This window comes from Marmota monax, unplaced genomic scaffold, assembly GCF_021218885.2.
Source record: "Marmota monax isolate L192 unplaced genomic scaffold, Marmota_monax_Labrador192_F-V1.1 WCK01_AAM20220418_F8-fsc00176, whole genome shotgun sequence".
Taxonomy (NCBI): Eukaryota; Metazoa; Chordata; class Mammalia; order Rodentia; family Sciuridae; genus Marmota; species Marmota monax.
Genome location: NW_026694774.1, coordinates 1,576,271 through 1,602,143, shown reverse-complemented (window position 1 = coordinate 1,602,143; position 25,873 = coordinate 1,576,271).

The following is a 25,873-nucleotide window of genomic DNA, read 5'->3' as shown; positions in this document are numbered from 1 at the left end:
TTGATTTGTAACATTTACTTTTACCTCCTTTCCTGAGATATGCATTTACAGCAGTTCTCTCTGTGTGTAATGCAAAAGTTTATTTTTTAAATAATGCTGTTGATTGACTGATAGGCCAAAAACAAACACACAAATTCTTCAATCATTTTATTTTCCCTTGACTAGTATTATTTACTTTGTTTTTTCAAAAAAGGTATCGAAGAGCAGGAGAAGAAGATTAACATTAAACAGGGATGAGAGGTGGGAGGGAAAGGGAGAGAGAAGGGAAATCGCATGGAAATGGAAGGAGACCCTCAGGGTTATACAAAAGTACATACAAGAGGAAGTGAGGGGAAAGGGAAAAATAATACAAGGGGGAGAAATGAATGACAGTAGAGGGGGTAGAGAGAGAAGAGGGGAGGGGAGGGGAGGGGAGGGGGGATAGTAGAGGATAGGAAAGGCAGCAGAACACAACAGACACTAGTATGGCAATATGTAAATCAATGGATGTGTAACTGATGTGATTCTGCAATCTGTATATGGGGTAAAAATGGGAGTTCATAACCCACTTGAATCAAAGTGTGAAATATGATAGATCAAGAAATATGTAATGTTTTGAACAACCAATAATAAAAAATTTTAAAAAAAGGTATCTTACAGAAAGATGCCAGTGGTAAATTGAAATAGTAAAATGTAGCACTTTATAATTTATTTTAAATATGTTTGGGAAATTAAAAAATATATCAGTTAGTGTTGAGAGCCACAGCCGAAGGGGCCCCAGCAAACTTCCAGCTGCCAGCAAACTTCCAGCTGCCGGCTGATGATTGGCTCACAGCGGCCCCAGCAACATCTAGCTGATTGGCTCCTCTGCGGTGATGCTCATTGGGCTGTTTCCCTGCCCTTTCAGACCACGGAGCTGCTCATTGGGGGACATTTTTTGGCTCCGCCCACGTGACCCAGCCAATCGGCCTCAAGAGCAGGAGGATTGTGGGAGGTGGAGAGAAGCTTGTGTGGGAGAGAGAGGCTTGTGGAGGGGAGAGAGAGGCTTGTGGAAAGCCGGTGGTGGCAGTTGAGGCTCTGAGGGTTTTTCCTGAGAAGCTGTTTTGTTTGGCGTGTGTGGTTCTAAAAATAAAGTTAGTTTCTTTTGACAAGTGGCTCCTGATTGTGCCCAGCCAGACTGCGGCAAGTTAGTAAATACTGAGCTTAGAGTGGGTTTCAATGTCTAAAGAATTTAGATTGGTGAAATGTGTGAAACAATATATTTGATAGCTTGTTGAGGCTCCCTGCAAGGAAGGATTCTGGTTCAAGGAGTGACACTTTACTTAATACTTTTCTGCAGGAGAACTGCTTCATATCTTCTGCCATTAATCAACTATCAGGTTTGGTGTTAAAATTAGAGCCCTAATTCATAACATATAATCTATACAAGGTCCATATCTGAATATTACAAGCATTATTTAGAATATTTTACCTTTGAAAAAGCATTACTAAAAATTCCATTTTAATATTTCATGTTCCTCTAAAACTAAAAATGGAATAAAAAATTTAACAAAGTTTTCATATAGTTCTGAAAACCCATTCTTCATATATTGGCTTGTCTTTGTTACCTTTTAAACCCTGAGATCATTTGGCATTACTAATGTGAAAATAAATAATTTTGTATGATATCCTGCTCATTGATGGTAAGAAATATGGATAGAAATAAAACATAGTTCTGAGACCACCCCAGTAAATCAATCTACACAGTGTTTATGCATAAGAATGCTTAAAAATAATTGTTCATAGAAAATAATGCATAGTTACCAAAATATTAATACCAGTTCTCTTTTTCTACATAGTATCCCTTACCTCATCACCTGACTGCATCAAATTCTAGGTACAGCGGTAACCTGCTATTTTTATTTTTGCCTTTTAGAATTTGATTCCTTAGATTTGACTATTAAGCCATTTTATTTGTTATGGATATCACTTTTATATTAACAATGCATAAAATAATTTGTCTGATTGTATCACATGCCCTGCATATTTTAACAAAATTGATACCAAGTTGGAGTCTATGTAACTTCAGGACATGGACCTTAGTAAAGCAGTTTGGCATGGATAATAGAATATTACAATCAGAGTTATGAGACTTGAATACCTTCAGACTTTGCCAGTGTTTTGTTCTGTGACCTTAAAAAAATTACCTAATTTTAGTAGCTTAAAAGTGAAATTCCTCTTACTTAACTCACACAATGCCTCAATAATTAAACAGAAAGTGTTTCAAAGATCTTTGGGGGAAGTACCCTATAAATGCATGGGGTATTATTTTCCCTTTCTCTCAACTCCATTAGACACAGACAGTTAATTCCCAGTTGGTATTGGTTGGTAAATGGCTAAGGGATTTTTATAGCTGCTATTTACTGAGAACCTACCCTTTGCCAAGCTCTGTGTTTGGTGCTTTAAATGCATTATCTCATTTATTCCCACAATAGAACTATGAGATGGGTATTTAATTACAGGTTTATGGCAGCAGACAGGAGGAAATAATTCCAAATTGCTACATATTGCAAAGCAAAATTGTGAATGAGAAGCTCTATCTTTGATGACTTTTTGCCATTTTCTCTTACTGATATTTTTTCCCCAGGCTCCAGCAAACAAAATACCAAAGTATCAATGACAAACAGCAATTTAAGATACTGCCTCATCCTAGGGAATTTTTATTTTATTGGGAATAAACCATAAGCAAGAGTAATAACACTGTAGCTATGACTTTTTAATTTTTTTAGTTGTTGATAGACTTATTTTATTTATATATACAGTGCTGAGACTCAAACCCAGTGCCTCACACATGCCAGGCAAGTACGATACTACTGAGCCACAACCCCAGCTCCTGTAACTATGACTTTTTAATATCACATAGTATGGGCACATTGTGACAGATGTCAAGAAGTATAGGCAACACAGAAATCATGTTATATAGGAACTAACCACTAATTTTCAGGGAAATTGCTGTGAAACTCTTTGTTTTTGCACAGTAACTGAAAGTATCATTTCATTTTTCAACTATGGATTTTGTAAAAAAAAAAGTATGGGATAAAAGTAAAAAGGGTTAATTGCTTAGTAGTTAATGTTGAGGGATGCCAAAGGCAAGATTCCTGTGTCTCAGGAACTCCATTCCAAATAACTTGGTTTCCCACATTCATTAACCTTCAGTTTAGCTAAAATCTTAAAGGACATTTCATAGTCTACATCCTCCACCAGAAAGGAAGTTGCAGTGGTAGTTAAGCAATGAACAACAGAAAATTTGTGTTCCATAACTTGCTTAGCTACTTTTGTCCATTCCTGTGCTCACTCAGTGTATTATCCAAAATATTCCCCATATGCTCCCCCTTCATACTTCATGACCATAGTCCAGAGTAATAGATTTTAAATGCTATAACAGTATCTAATGACTCAATCCATTCATTACAATGTCATGCATGTGTATGTGCATCACAGGCTATAAACACATCCAAGGAATCATTTTAAATGATTGGGCCATTAATTCCCAATTTAAATACTTCCAATATTCACAACCACCAAGTTGTCATTAGATTTCATGTCCATGTATTTGAAATCTCCATTTGCACAGCTGAGTTTAATAGCCTGGAAGACTTGATGTGCCTGTTTTGAGAGTAGACTATAGTGTCTAGATTTCATGTTGTCTGCTCGCACGTATGGAAATGTTATCTTAACTGCATGCTACAAAAAATGCCAAGTACTAAATGAGGCCATTTGGCTCACATATAACAATATAACAAATAACAATGACTACTAACATAATATCATGTCACATGATCATCACAGAAGAAACTGCTTTACATTATTTCTACCCTATATTAATCTATCAGTAGCAATGTCCAAAATATTGGATTCCCAAGGACTCCAATGAAACACTCTTTTCCTCTAAAGTTCAAATAATTTAATGATCAATTTGTAATATAAAGTACCAAAAATGCCCAAGAAGAAAAAACACTGTCATTATGAGAGAAACACCAAGAGTTCTTGAATTCAGAAACAGGCACAGTAAGGCAGATAAAACAATAGAATATAAATATTGCCCATTAACTGAGACAAAGTCCACTTCATGCCATTCATTCAGTCATCTTCATTTTGAATAGTGGTCTGGGCTATTGTTATCTAGTTTTGAGCAAATTAATGTTATGTGTTTCATCTGATTCTAGCATCAGAACCATCAAAATGACATGGCCAGGTGTTGTCATAAAAATAATGAAAATAATTCATGGGGTGCTCAGCTGTGTATCTGATTCTAATAACGGTAAATTCTTTCCATTGTGTAGCACATTTCAATGAGAAGGAAAATATTCATTATACTACCTCTTAATTTTCAGCACAATTCTATAAGGTTTGCCTTATTATTTTCCCTCTATGGATAAAGAAACAAAGCCTCAAAGAGAAAAGAGAGGGGCTGGGCCTGTATCTCAATAGTAGAGAGTTTGCCTAGCATGTGTGAGGCACTGGGTTTGATCCTCAGCATCACATAAATAAAATAAAGGGATAAAAATACAATAACATCAAAAATACAGAGAATAGAGGACTAAATTGAGGTCTATGCTTCAAGCTAAGTTCTCCTGACACCAGTTCTAAGACTGTTCTCTACCCTACATCTCTGCTTTCCTGCTCCAGTAATGACACTACCTCACTCAAATCACTTAGCCTCTTTGAATCTGTTTTTTTTTCACCTGCAAAATTGGGCTGACATGTGCAAAGTAAGGACAGAACCTTAATGTTTCAAATCTATAAACTAAGGATTCTCTGAGTTGAGAGTAGGAAAAGGGCTCAGTTCTATTGTGCGTGGTATATGAATTTATATGTTCATGAAATACAGTTCATGAAATAAAGTAACATATTGAACATATGAACATGAATGCTGTTGAGATTAATAAAATATATATTTATTTAAAAATCAATATTGAATCCATTGTAACCTTTTGTTATTATGTATTTTCTCATTTAACAGCTATTAAAAATTCCACCATTATCTTGGGAGAGCCATATTTTTAAATTTTCAAAAGGAATCTTTATATTGGCAAGGTTTGGGAATCCCAACCAATCTCCAAGATACTTTTGAGTTTGATAATTCTATTAAATTGTCATTCACACCAAGCCTTATACAGTTATAAGGATACAGTAGGATTACTTGTGATCTAATTGGGTGGGCAGTGATTGACTCATAGTTCAATTGATCTGATTAATCATGTAAAACTAGCCTGAGTACATATTTATCTAAGAAACTAATGGGGGGGTGGAAAATTTGAGAGAATAGTATTTTCATAAAAGGAATATATCCTTAATTTTATAATTCTTATCTTCAATATGATCCTGGATTGTCAGTTAAGTATATGAGTATTAGCCTGCTATGGGCTTATATGATCTTATTGTACTAATACTTCCTGTATTCTCTTTGAAGTGTGTCCAAAATAAGAACAATTCCCACTATCTCCTCTGCTCCAATCCTCAATAATCTCTTGACTGTAATATTACAATACTTTCCTAATTGGTTTTCTTGCTTCTGCCTTGTCCTCACTAGAATGTGAGGACACTAGCTGAAATCATCTCTTTAGAACATAAATCCACTTGTATGATTGATTCCTCTTCTCACAATCCTCCAGTGACTTCTCATATGATTCAAAGTAAAAATTGATGTCTTACAAATAGTCATATGCTCTCCATGAGTTGTCCCTCACCCTTGACCTCTCTTCTCTATTACTCTCCCTCACTACTTGGTCCCTCCATCCCAGATGTGCCTGCCTCCATTGCTGGAACTAAAGGCTCTAAGAGGTAGTCTCTTTATGTTACTGGTTCTCCCTTGGATATTCTACAATAAGTTGTAGTAATGGTTTGAACAAGTGAATTCACTTGATAAGAGCAGTGTCTTTTATCTTGGGGCAAGGAATTACACTTTGATTTTTTTTCATAAAAAGCTCTATTTACTAGGGGCTGAGGTTGTGGCTCAGTGGTAGAGCGCTTGCCTAGCAAGTGTGAGGCGCTGGGTTTGATCCTCAGCACCACATATAAACAAACAAATAAAATAAAGGTATTGTGCCCAACTGTAACTAAAAAAAAATTAAAAAGCTCTATTTACTATACCTTGACAGAAGTGAATCTGACTCCTTAGTTAACATACTGGTGATAAAGCTATTATCAATTATTTTCTATTTGACTTATCTAGTATTTGCCAGGCACCTTTGACTTTCATTTTATAGATATTTTATTTTTCAGTGCTGAGGATTAAAATCAAGCTCTCACACATGGTAGGCATGTGCTCTATCACTAAGCCACATGCCCAGCCCTGTGTTGACTTTTGTTGTTTCGTGATTTAAGGTTTACCACTAGTCTTAAAATCAGGGGAACTTGATAGACAAAATAAATAGCATGCATCTTAATTTTACATTTAGATATTGCACATTGTTCAAACTGATGTGCATAATACTTAAGAACAAGTTACAACATGCACTTAATTATGTGTCATGCAAACACATTACCAGTGCAGTTTCTGTAGGCACAGCTCCAGAAACATCGTTGGTTCATGCTAATCATATTTACTACCACAGAATGAAGTGTGAGAAACAGACTCCTCAACAAAAAGTTTTCCATTAACAGTTTTGCTACCATATGCATAACAAAATAGAGGTTTCAGTCATTCTCCAAGTTCACAATCCTTATCACATTCTCCAAGTTCACTATCCAGCTATCAAGTATCAAATTAGATATGCCTCCCTAATAAGGTATTTTATAGAGTGCCCCTTCCAAAAACCAATCAATAAAATATAATTCAACATAAAATAAAGAGGAATTGAGAGGGAGTGGTTAGAAAACCCAAGAATGCATGCAAATATACATCTTTGAAGAACCTGTTTATACATGACACTTGATTTGATTCATCAAAGCTCAGCTAAACTTTAAAGGGAGAAAAGTGGTGGCAAGAAATGTTGATAAAAGGTTTGAATAGGGAGTAAGCCAACTTGAATCTTATGATTATATTCTTGAGACTCTTTGTGTTCAGGAATGAATTCACTGGGTATAGATCCCATTAAAGGATATTTTACAAAATTTCTGCAGGGCCAGTGAAAATAAACACAAATGCTACAGCAAAAGAAGTAAGAATGAAGGAAAAGTAAAAGAAAGGGGAGAAGGAAGATATAGAGAGTAGAAGGTAGAAGGCAAAAATAATATTTATTTTCTTCTAAATATTAGGTGCTTCCCACCCACATCCTCAATTCTCAAGATAACCAAAGTGTCTGTTTTCCCTTTATTTTTACCAGGGAAAACAAGGCTCTGAAAGGTTAAATTATTTATCTAAAGTATTTCAGCTACTATTTGGCTCAGGGAGAATTCAAGCTTAGGTTTGCTTGACTTCACACCATGGGATCATCCCAGTATGTCACATTTTGGTGATAATTCTGATACAACTTTTTATTCACAAGTCATGAAATTTATGGATCCTCCAGGTGGTCCACAGTCTACTTATACCATTTATGAAAATAACATAGCATTTGTACTTTAGCTTCTATCTTGCATTCTGAATTTATGATTTTAATAAATACCAAGAAAGGACCACATTGGCATCGTATCCAAAATAGAGCTTTCTTTAATTCTGAGGAGATTTATTTGGATTTTCTGCAGAAAGTCAGGAGCAGGTGAAGAAGTGGGCAATGAAATCTTAGTCTCATCAATGGGGGCAATAAACTAAAAAATTTTAGAATAACTCAGATATATTTTTTAAATTATTTTTATGATTCTATCACTGCTTTCTAATTATACATGGAATAGAATTCATTATGACATATTCATACATGTAAACCGAATATTTTAAAACTAGATAAAGGGGTTGTTATAGCTGTGGTAGTGTTTTTGAGAGATGAGAGAAAATGTAATAATGAAACAGTATTATTTGGCTCAGTGAGATAAGTATTAAATTGTACGTTTTAATGATGGCATTGTTTTACAAAGAAGTAATTACAGTTTATTAATTGACTCCTAGGTTTGCAGCAAAATTTTCTTTCATTGTACTTTTTCTCCATTGATGTTTCAAAAATTAAAATCAAATAAGCATACACATGTAAGTTCAAACTATAGCACATGACTATGAAGTTGATTTCTGTCATAATGGAAATGTTCTAGATTTGGATTATAGTGATAAATGAGCATCTCTGAAATTTTACTAAAAATCAATAAGTCGTATAACTTAAAATGGCAAATTCATGGTATGTAAATTATACTGCATTAAACCTAATGCAAAAATGGACTGGTTGTAGAAACAAAAATCCAAATTATACAGAAGAATATAGAGAAAAATACAAGGTTCATTTTAAGACTAATAAATAAATACTCATACTAAATGAGAGATTTAAATTAATGAAGGAAGAAATATTCTTATGTAATGAAATACTACACGGATATAGGTAATTTCAAAATTTCTTTTCATTGTAGTGGTAATCTAAATAGTAGTAGCATTAGCAAAATAACTAAGTATCAGTAGGAAATGTAATCTAGATAATAATATAGTCAATTAGTAATTCATTGATTATGTACTATATATCTTGTAATTTCTAAGGGCTTTACAAGTATTATTTAAACTTATACTCATCAAAATCTAATGAAGTAAGCATTATTATTAACATATCCATTTTACAGATGACACAACCCAAGGCAAACATATGAAATACCTTCTTAGATCATATGAATAGCAAGTTTTTAACCAGGATTTGGTAATTCAGGTAGTTTGATTATAGAAATATTGTTCATAGCATTTCTAATGAGCCAATTCAATTTTATCTAATTTCAAGACACAGCGCATCTAACACTACCTTTGTGAACCAATTCCAAGTGCCCTTTTTTCTTACACTTTCATATTATTATTTATTTACATATAGTTTTCTTTTTATTTATCTTCATGTGTTTATTTATCATCTTGCTAACTAGACTGAAGACAAAGAGAAGATGAATAAGTTATTCTTTCATAGTTCATAATGCTTAGCTCAAGATCTAATCTATATTATATGCTTAATACATACATGTTTATTAATGTTCAGAAAATGTATTATTATGAGCAGATAACTACATAAGAACAATAAGGAAGAGACTTAAGATGATTTTGAAAATTTCTCTCACCAAAAGCTCAACAATTAAAGGATTAGAAAATTTAATTTGAGGACCAACATTAATAGTGACATTGATTAAACTCATTAGAGAATTGTTGTTCTCCACTCTCTGAGTAGACTGACAAAGAAGAATATATTTCAAGTATCAGTAAAAAATTTGCATTGTAAATAACTAATTTAAAATGGACAAAAGATCTAAACAAACATTTCTCAAAAGAAGAAATATAAATGGCCAATAAATATTTGAAATATACTCAACATCACTAATTGTAAGGGAAATGCAAAGGCAAAATATCATCTCATACCTTAGAATTTCTATTATCAAAAGACAAATGATAAAATGTATTGGTGAGGATGTGAAGAAAGGGAACCCTTACACACTGTTATTGAGACTGTAAATTAGTATAACCATTTTGAAAGTAGTCTGAAGGTTCTTCAAAAAATAAAAATAAAACTACCATGTGATCCAGCAATCCCACTTGTGAGTATATATCCAGTGGCTTTAAAATCAGTATCTCAAAGAGATAGCAGCACTCCCATGTTCATTTCAATATTATTCACAGTAGTCAAGATATGGAAGCAATCTAAGTGTCCATCAGGAGATGAATGGATAAACAAATTGTAGTATATATACACAATAGAATACTATACAGCTTTAAAAAGGAAATTTTGTCATTTTTGACAACAAGAATAGTACTGGAGGATATTAAATAAGCCACATGCAGGAAGAAAAATATTGCATGATATCACTTGTACATAGAAGCTTATAAATCCCATCTCATAGAGAGTAGACTGGTGATTACCAGAGGTTGAGAGGGAGGGGTAAGGATGGGGAAAAGGAACACACTGATCAAAAGGTACAAAGTTTTGGTGAACATAGAGAGATAGTTTTAGTGAACTCTCTATCTTTTTTTAAATTTGACAGAACAATAAATTGTATTTTTTCTGCAATTATCTTCTTTCCACTAAGTATCTGAGATTTTTAGCAAATAATTTATAGGTGCATTATAATTATACATAAGAATGGGACTCATTGTGACATATTTGTACATACACTTAAAGAACTCTTGCACTACATGATGGCCACAGTTAATAATAATGTATATTTCAAAATTATTAAAGTCAATTTTAATATTTAACATAAAATAAGAATTAATTGATGAGCCAATAAATATCTTAATTAGCTTAATTGAATATTCCTGTATTTATACACTGATCAATATATCACACTGTCTCCAATAAATGTATACATTTAATACTTATCAATTAAATTTTTATACCCACATATATATGGAAATTTGATAGGTACGGAAATGGCATGTTATACTAGGGAAGAAAGGAGAGGATAATCAGTAAATTAATCACCAAATGATTTTTAAACGTGTATTGTGCCCACATTAAGCAGAATATGTATACCAAAGTGTTTAATAGCCCATTGTTCTTCTGGATAAAAATAAAATGGCTTAGTAATTGAAAAAACCTTCGATGAAAGTCCTTTTGGTACACCTCTACATAAGAAACTAAGATAAACTTATGCAGAATATCCCTGTAAAATAAAATAGTGTGGCCAGTTGCTGTGGTGCACGCTTGTGATCCCAGTGGCTTGTGGGGCTGAGGCAGGAGGATCAAAGCCAGCCTCAGCAAAAGTGAGGTGCTAAGCAATTCAGTCAGATCCTGTCTATAAACACAATACAAAATAGGGATGGGGATGTGGCTGAGTGGTATAATGACCCTGAGTTCAATCCCTGGTACAACATAAAACAAAAACAGGGCTGGGGTTGTGGCTCAGTGGTAGACCGCCTGCCTTGCACATGTGAGGCACTGAGCTCTATCCTCAGCACCACATAAAAATTAAGAAATAAAGATATTGTGTTCATCTAAAACTAAAAAAAAATTAAAAAGCAAAAAGTGTTACAATTATGTTGTTCTATAAAAAATCTGTGTAAAATAAAAAGCTATGTACACATGGTCCCTACTCACTGAAAATTTATTATTAATTTTTGTAAATTAAAAATATGCAATTGGAGAAGATAATGCTAAGTGAAGTTAGCCAATCCCAAAAAATCAAATGGCAAATGTTTTCTCTGATATAAGGAGGCTGACTCATAGTGGAGTAGGGATGGGGAGCATGAGAGGAATAGATGAACTCTAAATAGGGCAAAGGGGTGGGAGGGGAAGGGAGGGGGCGGGGGTTAGCAATGATGGTGGAATGTGATGGACATCATTATCCAAAGTACATATATGAAGACATGAATTGGGTGTCAACATACATACCAGAGATATGAAAAAAAATTGTTCTGTATATGTGTAATAAGAATTGTGGTACATTCTGCTGCCATGTATTTAAAAAATAAAAACAATTAAAAATATTTTCTAAAGTGGATGGGATAGTAGAGGATAGGAAAGATAGAACACGACAGTCACTAGTATGGCAATATGTAAATCAATGGATGTGTAATTGATGTGATTCTGCAATTTGTATATGGGCTAAAAATGGGAGTTCATAACCCACTTGAAGCAAAATGTGAAAGATGATATATCAAGAACTATGTAATGTTTTGAACAACCAACAATAAAAAAATAAAAATAAAAAAATAAAGTGGATGGGAAAAATACACATTAAACTGTTCATAATAACCACTTTTGGAGAATGTATTGGGATGAGGTAGTTATGTATAATGGATATGTCAGTTTTTACTGTATATAATTTTGTATATTTAAATATTTCTACAATAAGAATGTGTTCAGCTGTGGCTGTGGCTTAGCAGTAACACATTTGCCTTGCATTTGTGATGCACTGGGATCAATTCTCAGCACCTAATATAAATAAATAAAATAAGGGTCTATCAACTAAAAAAATTAAAAAATTCATACATTATTACATATTATATATGTATATATATAATGTTCATACATTATTAGTGTAACTGAAAAATTCAAACAATCATTTAAAATATAAAGAAAATTTCCAGTTTTGTGATATTCTAAATTGGCAGATTTGGGGAAAAAGTTGTAGGTAAAAAGTATTGTTAGGAAAAAGTAAAGGGAGAGGTGCTGGGGCTATAGCTCAGTAGTAGAGCACTTGCCTCACACATGCGAGACACTGGCGATCCTCAGAACCACATAGAAATAAAGTTATTTTTAAAAGTGAAGGAAAACCACAGCACCCCCCACCAAACTATCTCCTTCTCGCTCTCTCTTTCTCTCTCTCTCTCTCTCTCTCTCTCTCTCTCTCTCTCTCTCTCTCACACACACACACACACACACACGTTTTCCTCACTGAACACCCTTCTTCCATTTCAGAATCTGTAAAACAAAAAAACTTGCTCGTTAAATTGCTGAACTTTTCAGTTAACCAAAAATTAAACAGTGAATATTTTTCTACAATTTATGTACTTTTGAACCTGACAAATGATGTTTAAATAATTCCATATTTGATAACAATTACCAGGCAGAAAAACAATCAGAAAATTTTTCAAAAAAATTAAGAAAGAGACTTTATAGTTGTGTTATCAACATAAAGAAAACCTAAGAGAATCTGTATGTGCAAGATTCCTATCTTTATTTTGGGGGAATATTTATTGGTATTCATTATTTTTCTTTTCTGCTTCAATTATTTTTTGAACACATGTGGAATCTGCCATTTTCTAACCTGGTGTGTACATTCTATGTGGTTTTGTAAAAAGCGTCACTTCAAGGTCTACAGGAATGAGGCACAGAGCCAACTTGAGGCACCAGGATGATTATTTCCACGTGTTTCTTCTTTCAAACAATCATTTAAGGAACATGATGTGGCCTGGAGCAAAAATAAGAAAAAGAAAAACAAGAAGAAAATTCTTGTTGCACCAAAGCTACAAGATTCTATCTTCCCTTTACTTAAACAATATAAAAAATGTTTTCCTTAAGAACAACAACAATAAAAAGACAACAAGAAATTCTACCTTATCAGCTTTCAGGGAGAAAAAAAGACTTAAAATACTCATTTCCCTGCCCTTTCCTCCCCTCTTTATCCAGAACCTGTCATAAAAGTATCATGCTCCATTATAGCCTTTGTTTGAAGTCTTGGATGCAATCTTTAATAACATTCATTTAAAAAAAGCATCATGGCCCATAGCTTAGGAACTTACTTTAAATATTAGTTTGCATAAATGTAAAAGTATAAGAAGTTCCAATTGCAGCATAGTCACATAAAATGATAAAACAGTTTGCACATATAGGTCATCATAATTCACATAAATCACTCAATAACCTTGAAATCACTCATAATGTCATCCTTTTAAAAATATTTTTAGTTGTAGACAGACACAATACCTTTATTTTGTTTATTTTTATGTGGTTCTGAGGATTGAATATAGTGCTTCACAATGCTAAGCAAGTGCTTTACCATTGAGCCACAACCGCAGCCCCATAATGACATCCTTGATTAGGAAAGTGAGGAACCCTTATAAGACTGCCTACTTCTTGCTAGAAGACAAAGAACAGGCACACTCACCTCTATTCAGACATAAGAATGACTGTCAAGGTATACCTTACATGGCACATCTTTGCTTGCCATAATCTGAGACTGTTGCTATTATTCAAACTGGAAGAAAAGACTAAACTAAAACAGAGCATAAGAAGAAGAAAAATAGTTAATAAAAGTCGAGTTCACAACCAAAGATGTCCTTTTCTACAGAACACCCAGGCCTCATGTTAATCTCACTTATAAATGTATAACAAAAACACATATGTGGGGTTGGGGTTGTAGCTCACTGGTAGAGCACTTGCCTTCAAGGTAAGGCTCTGAGATTCGATCCTCAGCACTACATAAAAACAAATAAATAAAACAAATGTTAAATTATTAAAAAATACATATGCATGATTCTCCATCTGCTTCCTCCCTAATTCATTAATTCAAATAAAGCCCACGGGAGGGGGTGAAGCATGGGATGATTAGACGAACTTTAGATAGGGCAAAGCAGTGGAAGGGAAAGAGACGGGCCATGGGAGTAAAAAAGATGGTGGACTGAGTTGGATATCATTACCCTAAATACATGTTTGAAGACAGAAAAAAAAAAAAGTACACAGTCTAAAAATATATACCCTAGATTCCATGGCTTTTAAGGACTCTATTACTTTGTCTTTCAGAGTCTAGTAAAACTGGAATAATTAGATGCATGTACTTCTTATTTCTAAATTACCTTTCTTCCTTTTCCCCTTTCTATCCTTCCTCTTTTCTTCCTTTCACACATTCATCTAGTAAATAATCTTTGAGTACTTACTATGATCATTTACTGGCTTTAGGGATATGAAGTGGAACTGATTCCTGCTCTCCAAGACCTTACAATCTATAAAAATTTCCAGACTAGAAAATCTGTAGTTATGCTATGGTGTCATAAATAGCAAGATAGGTGAAGTATGGGACAGTATAAAACATAAAAGTTGTATCTGATATGGTAACACACACCTGTAATCTCAGCAACTCAAAAGGCTGAAGCAAGAGGATTACAAGTTCAAGGCCAGCCTCAGTAATTTAACCAGACCCTAAGCAACTTAGTGAGACCCTGTCTCAAAAGAAAAATGAATAAATAAAAAGGGTTGGGGACGTGGCTCAGTGGTTAAGAACCCCTGGGTTCAATCCCCAGTATATTTCCAAATAAGTACATGTAGTACTTATCTGAAGTAAGATAAAAAGAAAATGCTAATACCTGGAGAATAAAATGAACTGGACTTCAGATTACAATATGGATAAAATGTTTTTGAGATTTATTAACTGAATGTTTGTGTTTAGCTACACACTGGAGAGTAATTTTGGGAGGGGTAAAACTGTAATAAAAGTGACCTGTTAAGAAATTGTTGCAGTAGTTCATGTAAAAAATAATAATTTGATCTATGAGAGTAGAAGTAGGAATGAAAAGAAATTAATAAATGAAAGACTTATAAAGAAATTAGAATTAAGATGTTTCAGGAATTGATTCAGTGTAGGAGATGAAGGAGAAGAAGGAGGAATCAAAGATTACACTCAGATAGCGAATCAGGGAATTGGACAAGTACTGGTGCCTTCGGTGGGACATGGAACTCAGAAGAACAGATTTGAAATTGAAGATGGGGTGAGTTCAAATATGGATGTGTTACTCTCACAATGAATCAGAAATATCTAAGTGGAAATGCTTGGGAAACAACCAGATATTTGATCTGGAACCCAGAAGAAACATCTAGGATAGTTATAGAAATTTGAGTCATCAGCAGATAGTTATTACAATCATGAGAGTATATAAGAATGTGTGCAGTACAAAAAGAGGTCTCTGGACATGAGCATGGATCCAACTAATATATAAGCCCATTTACAGGGATGGTACATTTAAAAAATATGTATGTTGTCATCTGCACATTTATCTGGTTATTTATCCCTTCACTCAATGAATATTTATCAGGTGCTTACTATGGGCTTTGCATAGACATGTGTAAAAAATATACTTGCTGCCACCATGATAGAATTAATGGACAGCTGAAAAATGAGACTCAGAGCTATCATAAAGTGCCTGTTTGCCTTCAATAGAAGTACCTGATAAATAGCTCAAATAATTTGTTCTTAAGGAAAACAAATGTTGTGACCCAAGTCTTTTATCACAATTAGTAAATAAAATGGAAGCACAGAAAAATGGTTTTAATCACATTTCTTTTAGTGGAGTATAGAGATTACATGACAATTCTTTGTAGAAAACGCAATTTGATCCAGGTCTAGTATCATAACAAGTAGAAAAATAAAATAAAACCAATTTCTTCTTTGGCTTTGCATCATATTGTTTATGGCTTCATTAATTGCATCCTTCAGGTAGGCATAAAGGAGGGTGTTTGGAGAATTTATCTGAACTGATGGAGCACTAAGTGTCCTGGGACCATTCTATACATTGACGATGATACTAGTAATTTAGCTTTAAATCGATGACTTAGAATCATACGATTAACCAAGTCTAAGAACGCTTTCATAATGGGCTTAGCTTTGTTTGACAGAATTTTATTATTATTATTTGGCATGTAAACTGTTAGATCTAAGACACAAAAAGAACAAATGGAAAGTATTATCAGCAATTTTCATTACATGGTTTAATATCTATACATACATTGTGCTGGTTAATCATTTATTGACATACATTACATTGTAGCTTAATTAAAAGACTCTGCTATAATGTGTAAGAAATGAAAAAATTTCAAAGCTATCCATGTGTGCAAATTTAAAAACACATGACTATTTCATGATAAATATTGGTGATTCTAGGGAAATCAAGGAGGGTTAAGTACAACTAATTAACTAGAAATATAAAGAAATTCTTTTAAATAATACTTTAAGATAACTATAAATAATAAATAAATAAAATTCTAGCTTAATGAAAAGTACACAATATTAATTTGGACACTTTAGTGTAAGAATTTCAATTTTTTTTTTGTTTTACTCCTTAAATTTTTGTTGGTGAGGGAAGTGATCTCACCATGTTGTCCAACTGGTCTTGAAATTTTGTGGTCATGAGATCATCCCTCAGCCTCCCAAGTAGCTGGAACTACAGGCACACACCATCACGCCCAGCTACTCCTTAGCTTTTTTATACACAGATTTTTATTCTAAAAGTGTGGAGTGCATATGGTATAGGCAAAGTTCTACAATGGTGCGTCTATAAAAAAATCTAAAATGGGTACTTATAAAAGGAGTAAGACAGTTTCTGAAGTAGGTATCAACTTTATTGTTTAGTACTCTGAAGATCCATACCATGACTGTCAGCCATACTCAGCAGTATTACCCTGAGTGGGTAGTCTGGGTTAGATTTTGCTTTGCTCTACAATTGCATAACTCTATGTGGCTATTATGAAAAGATTACCTCTTTTGGGTCCACTTATAGTGCCCTATACAGGCACTAAAATTTAATCAAATCTGTCTTATGTGATCTGCTCCTTCAGTAAATAGTCCCAAGCTTCAGATGGATCTTGGTTTGAATTCTACCTCAGCCACTTAAAAATGTTATGTTCTTAGAAAATTTATTTCATATTTGTTAGCTTCAGTTTCCTTATCTTTAAAGTGCAAATATAATTGCTATGAGGGTTAATAAGACAATGTGAGAATATATATATATGTATGTGTGTGTGTGTGTATAATATCACAGATCTTAGAATATAGTAAGCATTTAATTTGTTATCTTTTATAGCATCTTCATTCTCTCGTAAGCTCTCATTTCTTTTTTCAGGAAAAAATTTCTAAGAGTCAGCATAGCTTCAATCAGTATTTTTTTCTTTTTTAATTTTTTTTAGTTGTAAACGGACACAACACCTTTATTTTATTTATTTATTTTTATGTGATGCTGAGGATTGAACCCAGGGCTTCACAGATGCTAGGCAAGCACTCTACAACTGAGCTTCAACCCCAGCTCCTTCAACCAGTAATTTTTCTATATCTACAAAACACATATTTTATATAAAACAAAATAAGATCCTATAATATTTAATTACTAAAACCAAGCAACTTGCCTTGTGTGGTGGCACATGCCTATGATCTGAGCTACTTGGGAATCTGAGACCCAAAAATAATAGATTGAAGGTCAGCTTCAGCAACTTACCAACAGTCTATCTCAAAATTGTTAAAAAGATTTTTAAAAAGGAATGTAGCTCAATGGTAAAGTGCCCCCTAGGTTCAATCCCAAGTACATGGGGGAAAATATTAAAGCAATTTAAGTCAGAAAAGGACATAGTAGATAAATTGCTTTGATGCTTTCTGATTCCTATATCTGTGCTTAAACTCAGTGTTAAAACTATGACACATATAACCTGCTGCAGATTGTTACTTTTCACATATTCTCATCGTTACATATCTTTGACAATTGGGGTAGGTTTATATTTCAATAAGAAAAATCCATTGTGAGTGAGGGAGTATCTAACAGAAACTTCACATCTGCAAGAAAAGGTGTTAAGGCCTTTTATAATTCAGTTTTTGGTATTTTCAGAAAACACGGGGAGAATGATCTTTGGGAAAAGGTAATAGCTCAGATACTCCATATTTCACAACCTGAGTTTTAATGGGCTACCAGGAGTCATCTGGAATTCTCATGATCATAGAAGAAACACTAATTAATTGTTTCATAATGCTTGACATAGACACACCCTTAATGTCCTTGTTTTCTCTACTGCATCTCATTTCCTAATGAGGTCTAGACATGAAACCTAATGAGGTCTGAGTGTGGCGTTCCATTGGTTGGTAGTTGAGGAAAGTTGAGGTCTATCTGGACTTTTGTATTATAATTTGTAGCCTGTTATTCCTTTTGGAAAACCTTCTTCCCTCAAGAAGCCCATGCCATTTTGCAGCACTTTAGATATATATTCTTCTTAACTGTGTATTTACTTTCTAAGGTACTTCTAATCTTTGAACCTCTTTCCATTCTCTGATCCCCCCAAACAAACCTTCCTCCATTGTAGCTCTCTTATTTCACTAGAAACAGTAGATGAAAAAAAAAATCACTCACCTGAGTATCCAGGTAATTACTAATGTCTACTAATGAAATGGTTCCCAAATATTAGTTGACAGCATCAAGTCACCTGGATACCCTGGAAAACATATAGATTCCAGGGCCTCTTGGTGGACCTACTGAATCAGAGGCTCTTAGGGAAGAGTCTAGAAGCCTGTACTCTGAACAAATTTCCCAGATGTTTTTAATGTGTATCCCTGTTTGGGAACCCCAGTGAATATACTGAAAATAATGACTTGTCCCAGGAGACTTCTAGAGAAAGTAATGCTATAAGCTAAAGGATCAGTTCTCAGATAGTAAGTAGCAAGCTAGTAGAAGAACATATACTGAGTTGTCACTGAAATAACATTCCTTTGAATCACTCTATTACTTATTACAGATGATACCAGAAATTTTCAGTCTGTTAGAATTATTAGAACATTTACTTTTTCTATCTCTCAATCCTCTTGTTACCACTGAGGACATTCTTAAGCCACTGCTCTCGTGCCCTACCATTTTCCTGAGGACGTAACTAGTTGAAGGATCTTTATTTTCTCTATGCAGCTCTCTAGTTCCACTAGAGACTTTACAACATAAAATTAAAGAAACCTTTATACTCATAACGTAGATATCACAACAATGTTTGCTATATTTATCAGCTTTTTTATAGTTTGCCAAAGCATCTCCATGCCACAATTAATACAGGATAAATCACTTTAGCATAGAAGTTCTGATGACACAAATTCAAATTGAAAGAGAATAGATCTCTGAACTGGTGGGTAAGTGATGGAACACAGAAAAGAAAGGAATCACTTACTTCTATCTAGTATACAGCCCATATTATGTAGTTTTGTAGCTTTAATCAAAGTTCTCAGATTCAATCAAGTGGATTTTGAGGGCTATATTTGTATGCTTATAAGAGTAAGTTCTTAATTTAAGTTCTGTACTAGATGCATTGGATTATTTGGTATTTCTTTCCATTTGAGGGCAAAAGCTGAAACACAGGGTGTAAAATGTTTGAACCTGGTGGCATTTAAAATTATCCAAATTCCATGTCTTTCATAATTACCAAAACTTTGGTTAAAGATGATGGTAAACAATAGCCTTTTTCTTTTCTCCAGTGAAATACAATTTTCAATTACCAGCCCAAATGAAAATTATAAATATTTTAGAGAAAAAAATTAATTCAATGTAATTTTATAATAATCTCTTGGATCTTTATTTCAATTTGTAGATTTTTCATGTGTTGTCTGTGTTATTTTAGTTATTATGACTCCTTTCTTTTCATTTACTTCTTCAAATATTATAACATCTACTGTTTATCAGTAATAAAACTAATACAAAAAAGAAGGCCTCGTCTGATTGAAAAACTTATTTTAAATGACATTATTATTGACTGATAATCTGTCCATATGCTGAGGTATTTTAAAGCTACATCATTTCAGCAACTTTAACAGAAAATTGACTTGAATTAGGGAAACAAGACCCATAACATAAACTATAAGTCTGAATTTATAAGTTGTTCATAGAATACAGTAAGTTCACTGAAATCTAAGCCTTTCATTCTTTGTTGTTTCTATTGTGTAAATAATAGTGTAAAAAGAGCTATAAAATGTTGTAATAATAATAGTAAAGGTGTCAAGTTATGAGTCATTGTATAAGATTTTAATGGCTCATGCTGCCCTGGGAGGGAATGGTTTCAGTATTCAACAACAAGTTCCATAGTGCTCTTTTGAGTGATTTCTTTATAAGGATATAAGTATTTTGGACAAATTGCATCAAATATTTTGCTTCATTCTCATAACATTTTTACTATCTATATGTAACATTTAACACCGTGGTATATATCTTAAGTATAAAGAAAAAATGTTTTAAAAATTACATCAAATAAAACCAAATAAAGGCCAAGCTAGTAAGTCCCATAGCAATAATTATAACTACTAGTAACTAGAAAATGAGGCTTGGAAAAAAGCCTGCATTCACAGAAAAAATAGAGGTCCATCAGGGTTTAAAAGGTCCAACTATTTCCCAGATCCCATCTCCATGATAACAACAAAAATAACAGAATCAGGTTCAGTTTATTTGTGAATAAAAATAAATCTCTGAAAAAAATTTGTATGAGAGTAAGTAAACAGTCTCTTCTATATTTCTCTGATCTGCCATAATGCCATCATATTATGACCAGCAAAACTTCAACAGATTTTTTTTTAACTTTTGGACATTTCCCTCCCCATCTCATCCACAAAACTTCTCTTCCATTTTTCTGCTTTATTTCTTGCAAATCAGTCATAATATGTATCACTACAATGATCAGTTTTCTAGTAAACCAACTGAGCTCATTTTATGCAAATAGAAGAAAAAGCAAACAAACAAGAAAAGACTAAAACTTCTGTGAAATTTTATTTTTCAATACTTCAAAATAAAATATTCACCACTAAAAATTGAAAGGAACTGTCCTCAAACTATGACAATTATTGTAATTTGCTTACTAAATCCATCACACACACACACACACACACACGGAGACACACAACACACATACTTCCCACAACTATTACAGTAATATTCTGTAGCCCAGTGGGAATAACAGGGGAAGAATTATTTCATTTACATTGGAAGTTCACTTATTATGTTGAAGTCCAGAATTTATATTCTGGGAGAAGTCATAGGGTAAAGTTTAAGTATACAAGCTGCTGCTCCTCCCCCAATCTTCAAATTAAACAAGCCAAAGCTAGTTGCTGACAATGCAGAGTATGAATGCACCCTATCTCCACTCTTATTTTCCAACCTTTGCTTTCCCATAGTGCTCGCTTCTACTCATTTGTTCTACAACCTGAAGTGGGCCTAAGTGCTCTCAATGAATAGTCCCTTTGCAGAGCCCTCATTAATTCTTTGTTTCGTATCTTCAAGCAGGGAGGCCAGGTAGGGGGAAGAGCATTATATAAGACATAAAAAAAGCCCTGGATTTGAAGCCCATTTGATTAAAAAAGGCTTACTCTTCATTTTTCTATAGACCTCAATCTTTCTCCTGTGTAACTACATGTTTTTAGATAATCACTATGTTTTCTTCAGACTCTAATGTTCTGTGATTTGCAAGTGTGTGATGATTTCATTTGCTCACTGTGCTTTTGTTTCTAGTTTTCTCTTTTTTTTCCCTTTATAAATGGCTACATTAAACAATGGGATATCAAGAATTGAAAGCTTACTGAGTTGCTTAGCTTTGAAATAAGCAGGACTAATGTTTTGAATAAATGAATTCACAGAACACAATTGCAGTGCAGAGTAAAGTGATATCACTTCAGTAAATATGGTACAAATAATGACCTTCGATTAATAGGGGTTCTTGATTAAATATTTGACAAATGTAACACAGACACACACAAACACACTTTCAAGTATAAATTACAATAGTGAACTAATGTAGTGAGAAAAGATATCTTAGGAAACAAAACATATATATATTAATATATATATATATATATATATATATATATATATATATATATATATATATATATATATATATATATATATATATATATATATATAAATGAGACCCAGGTTAAATCAGAATTACCTGGGACAATACTTATGCAATCTACTTTTTTGTTTATTTTTGGAAAGGAATTGTGGTTTTAAGGACAGGGTATTTGTTGTAATTGGCAACAGAGGGAATACTCTAAGTATCCTGGTGATGATGGTAGTGACAATGGTGATGCTACCATTTATTGAGCAAATATTATGTGCTAGGCAATATGCTGACCTACCTACAAATAAGGAAGTTAACACTCAGAAGATTAAGTAAACATATTCAGTGTTATGAAACTAGTAAGTGGTTCTGCTATTAATGCAATTCTGAAAAACAATAATGTGCTATTTCTGAACCACATTAGAGACTCAGAATTCAAGATGTGCAGGAATCAGAAACATCCAATTTTCCTTAGGAATCTTTCTTTTGCCCTTTATTTTTCTCACTTAACACCCTTTATATTATGGAATTCATCCATTTATTTAGTGTGCATGAATGTCTTTAGGCACCTTTCTAACATCTACTTCTCTCTGTATTCTATCACTCTTGTCTCTTTAACTCTTGCTCAGCATACTTCTCTGTCACTACGTTTCTCTATGTCTTTCCTAATGTCTCTCCCCCTCCAGATTTCTCTGTAATGACGATGAAAACCTGAAGACATTAGTGTGAAATGACAAATAAATGTGGAATCCCACACTACAATAGCCTGTAAACCCAGTGGGACATATCTGTGGATGTATAGTTGTGTGTGTGCAACTTGCTTTTCATTGGCTATTTAAAGCCCTAAGGTAGGGCATATTCCCATCCCTGCACTATCAGCCCTTGTTTTATGCTTCTGTTTTTGTTGTCATTGTTTGTGTGTGTATGTGTGTGTGTGTGTGTGTGTGTATGTATTGGCAGGGAGGAGGAATTTATACTTTACCACACCTTTGCCACTCCCCAAAATCTTTTCTTCAGCATCAACCACAGGAGGTCAGTTGCAAACAGCTACTTAAGATGTTTCTCTAGTTGGTGTGGGCTGGTCAAATACCACAAATACTACTCATAACACTTTATGTTTAATAATAATTCTCTCACCACATTTATAGATTGACAATTTTGATTATTACCAATGAAATGTATTATAAGATTCTATGCTTAGAATGTATCTATCTGAATCTTATCATTTGAGAAGTTGTTTCCATTGGGTTTTGTGCCCCTTGTTAAGATTCATATCCTCTCCCCGTTGATATGTTGACTTGAATCTCTTGAAAAAATATATCATGGTGTGAAAAAAACAAATGATAACATTCAACTCTGAAATGAGTGTAAGTTGGGATCAGCTTTCTGAATACTTACTGAATGGTATCTAACAAAAGCCTTAATTATGCTTATTTCTTAGACTCATCAATTCCATTTTTAGGAATTTTATATAAGGACAGGAGTCAGCAAACTGGGCCATGGGTTAAATCCTTCTGGATGCTGTTTTGTAAATTCATTTTTTGGAACACAACCACATCAATTCATTTACATATTGTCTGTGTCTGCTTTCACAATATAATAGCAGAGCTGAGTAGTTGTGACAGAGACTATTTGGCCCAAAGCCTTTAATATTTTCCATTTTGTCACTTACACAATAAATTTACCAACCTCAGATCTAGGGATATGATTAAGAATATTTAGAATGATTTAAATAAAATATTAAGCAAAATATTATTTATAATATTTAAAATAAGCAGATAAACTAAATCTCCAATAGGGGTCCAGGTTAAATAGATTGAGGTGCTTTCTTAAGGACAGTATTCAATGTGAAAATGTTAAAAAATTGCATGATTTAAAAATACCCCATTCAATAGTACATACAATATAAATTAACTTTAAAATTAATAAACAAACTCCACAGACAGAGAAAGAGAGAGAGAGCGTGAGTGAGCAGGGACACATGCACGTAAACAGGGGTATCTGTTACAATGTAAAGCAAGTTTATTTACTTGAATTTTTCAATTTGACATTATATAATTAAAAATAAGAAGATAAAAATTATTTTTTAAATATGTTACTTAGAGGAGCTGGGGTTGTGGCTCAAAGGCAGAGCGCTTGCCTAGCAGGCATGGGGCACTGAGTTTGATCCTCAGCACCACATAAAAATAAAAGTATTGTGTACACCTATAACTAAAAAATAAATATTAAAAATTGTTACTTAAAAATAATTATAGTAATATTTGTATATGTACATCGCTGTAGAATTTTCATTTGGGACCTTGTATTATAATAAGAATATGATAGAACATTCCTATTAATATACCAATTTTGCATCTTGATATCTTAGAAACAGTGTTTTTCTCATAGAGATTTCATTTCTTGAAGTCTAATGAAACTCTAATGTAAAAGAAAATTTATTTGAGGACTAGATGGGGCTAATACAAAAATCTCCTGAAGGTGGTCGGAAAGTAGGATTAATATAAAGGCATGGTTCTTTATTTTCTTGATAAAAACCTTGTAACTAGGATTGTCTAGTGTAGACTTAATTTTTAATCTTCATTGTTTTGTTTTGTTAAGATCACAAAAAGGAATTGGGTGGTACTCTTTCACGATTTTTTAAAATTTGGGTTTTTTGTTTTTGTTTTTGTTACTTCCCTTTCAGGTTTAACTGTTATTGTTTGGGGTTTTTAAAAAAAAATTACAGATCAGGTAGCTCACATAGTCCTATTGCAATTATTCAGATTCAAAATAACCTAACCCATGAAATTGGAACAATACAGCCTGTCTCTCATTCAATCAAGCACATGAGATCATGGAGTCAAAGTTAAAAAAAAAAAAAAGCAAAACAAAAAGAAGCACAGCTTGAGCAAGAGGTTGGGAACTACACCAATTAGAGGGAACATGCTTTACTTTAAGCATTGTTCCACAGTTTTGCTTAAGAGTTGCTTCAATTGCAATTTAACTAATTAGTTTCCTATGGGAAGCAAATTTCCTCCTTTAACTTGTTTCTATTTTCCCTCATTCTTGTCATAGCGCAGACAAGTATGGATGTACATAAAGACATCAGTAGCACATAAAACAAAAAATAAAGTTCACCAGAATGAGTTTTAGTTTGTTGAAATGAGACTATGCAATCCCTTGTAATTTAGCTACAAATTCTTGAGGTTTACATGCCATCAGGATTTGAAGAAATGAAGGTTGGAGACCATGTCATAGTATCTCTGCATCAAGGCCTATTTTTTTTTCTTGAGAAGGGGGTAAAGAGTGGGTTAAGACTAAAGGCTTGAGAAACTCTAAGCACAATATTAAGTACCCTTAATCTGTTTTCGTGAACATTATAATAGAGTTTGGTCGTTAGTTGCTGTCTTAAATAACAAGGTTCAGTTTTATAAGCAAAACCAGAGAGAAAAGGGTAAGTCAATGAATAGAGGAAACTTTTTTGGACAACTTGCAGACATGAGCAATAAACCCTGGGGTGTTTTTTGTTTGTTTATCTATTTGTTTGTTTGTTTTGGGCTTGGGGAAATGAGTATAGATAAAGAAAACTAAGAATGTGGATGTACTCCTTAGGGCAAAATTTTTGAAATGGTTAAATCATTCTATTAGAAGGATTAAATAAATACTATAAAAGGATTATTTGTTATAAATTTGAAGAGCATTTTTGTAGCTTTAACTTCTTGAGGAAAGTGATATTTAAATAAAGTAGAAACTCATAGGCACTTATTGTTACTGTTTTCTAGTATTTAAAAATACTTATGTAACATGATTTCTCATCTGTATTGTCTCTGCCT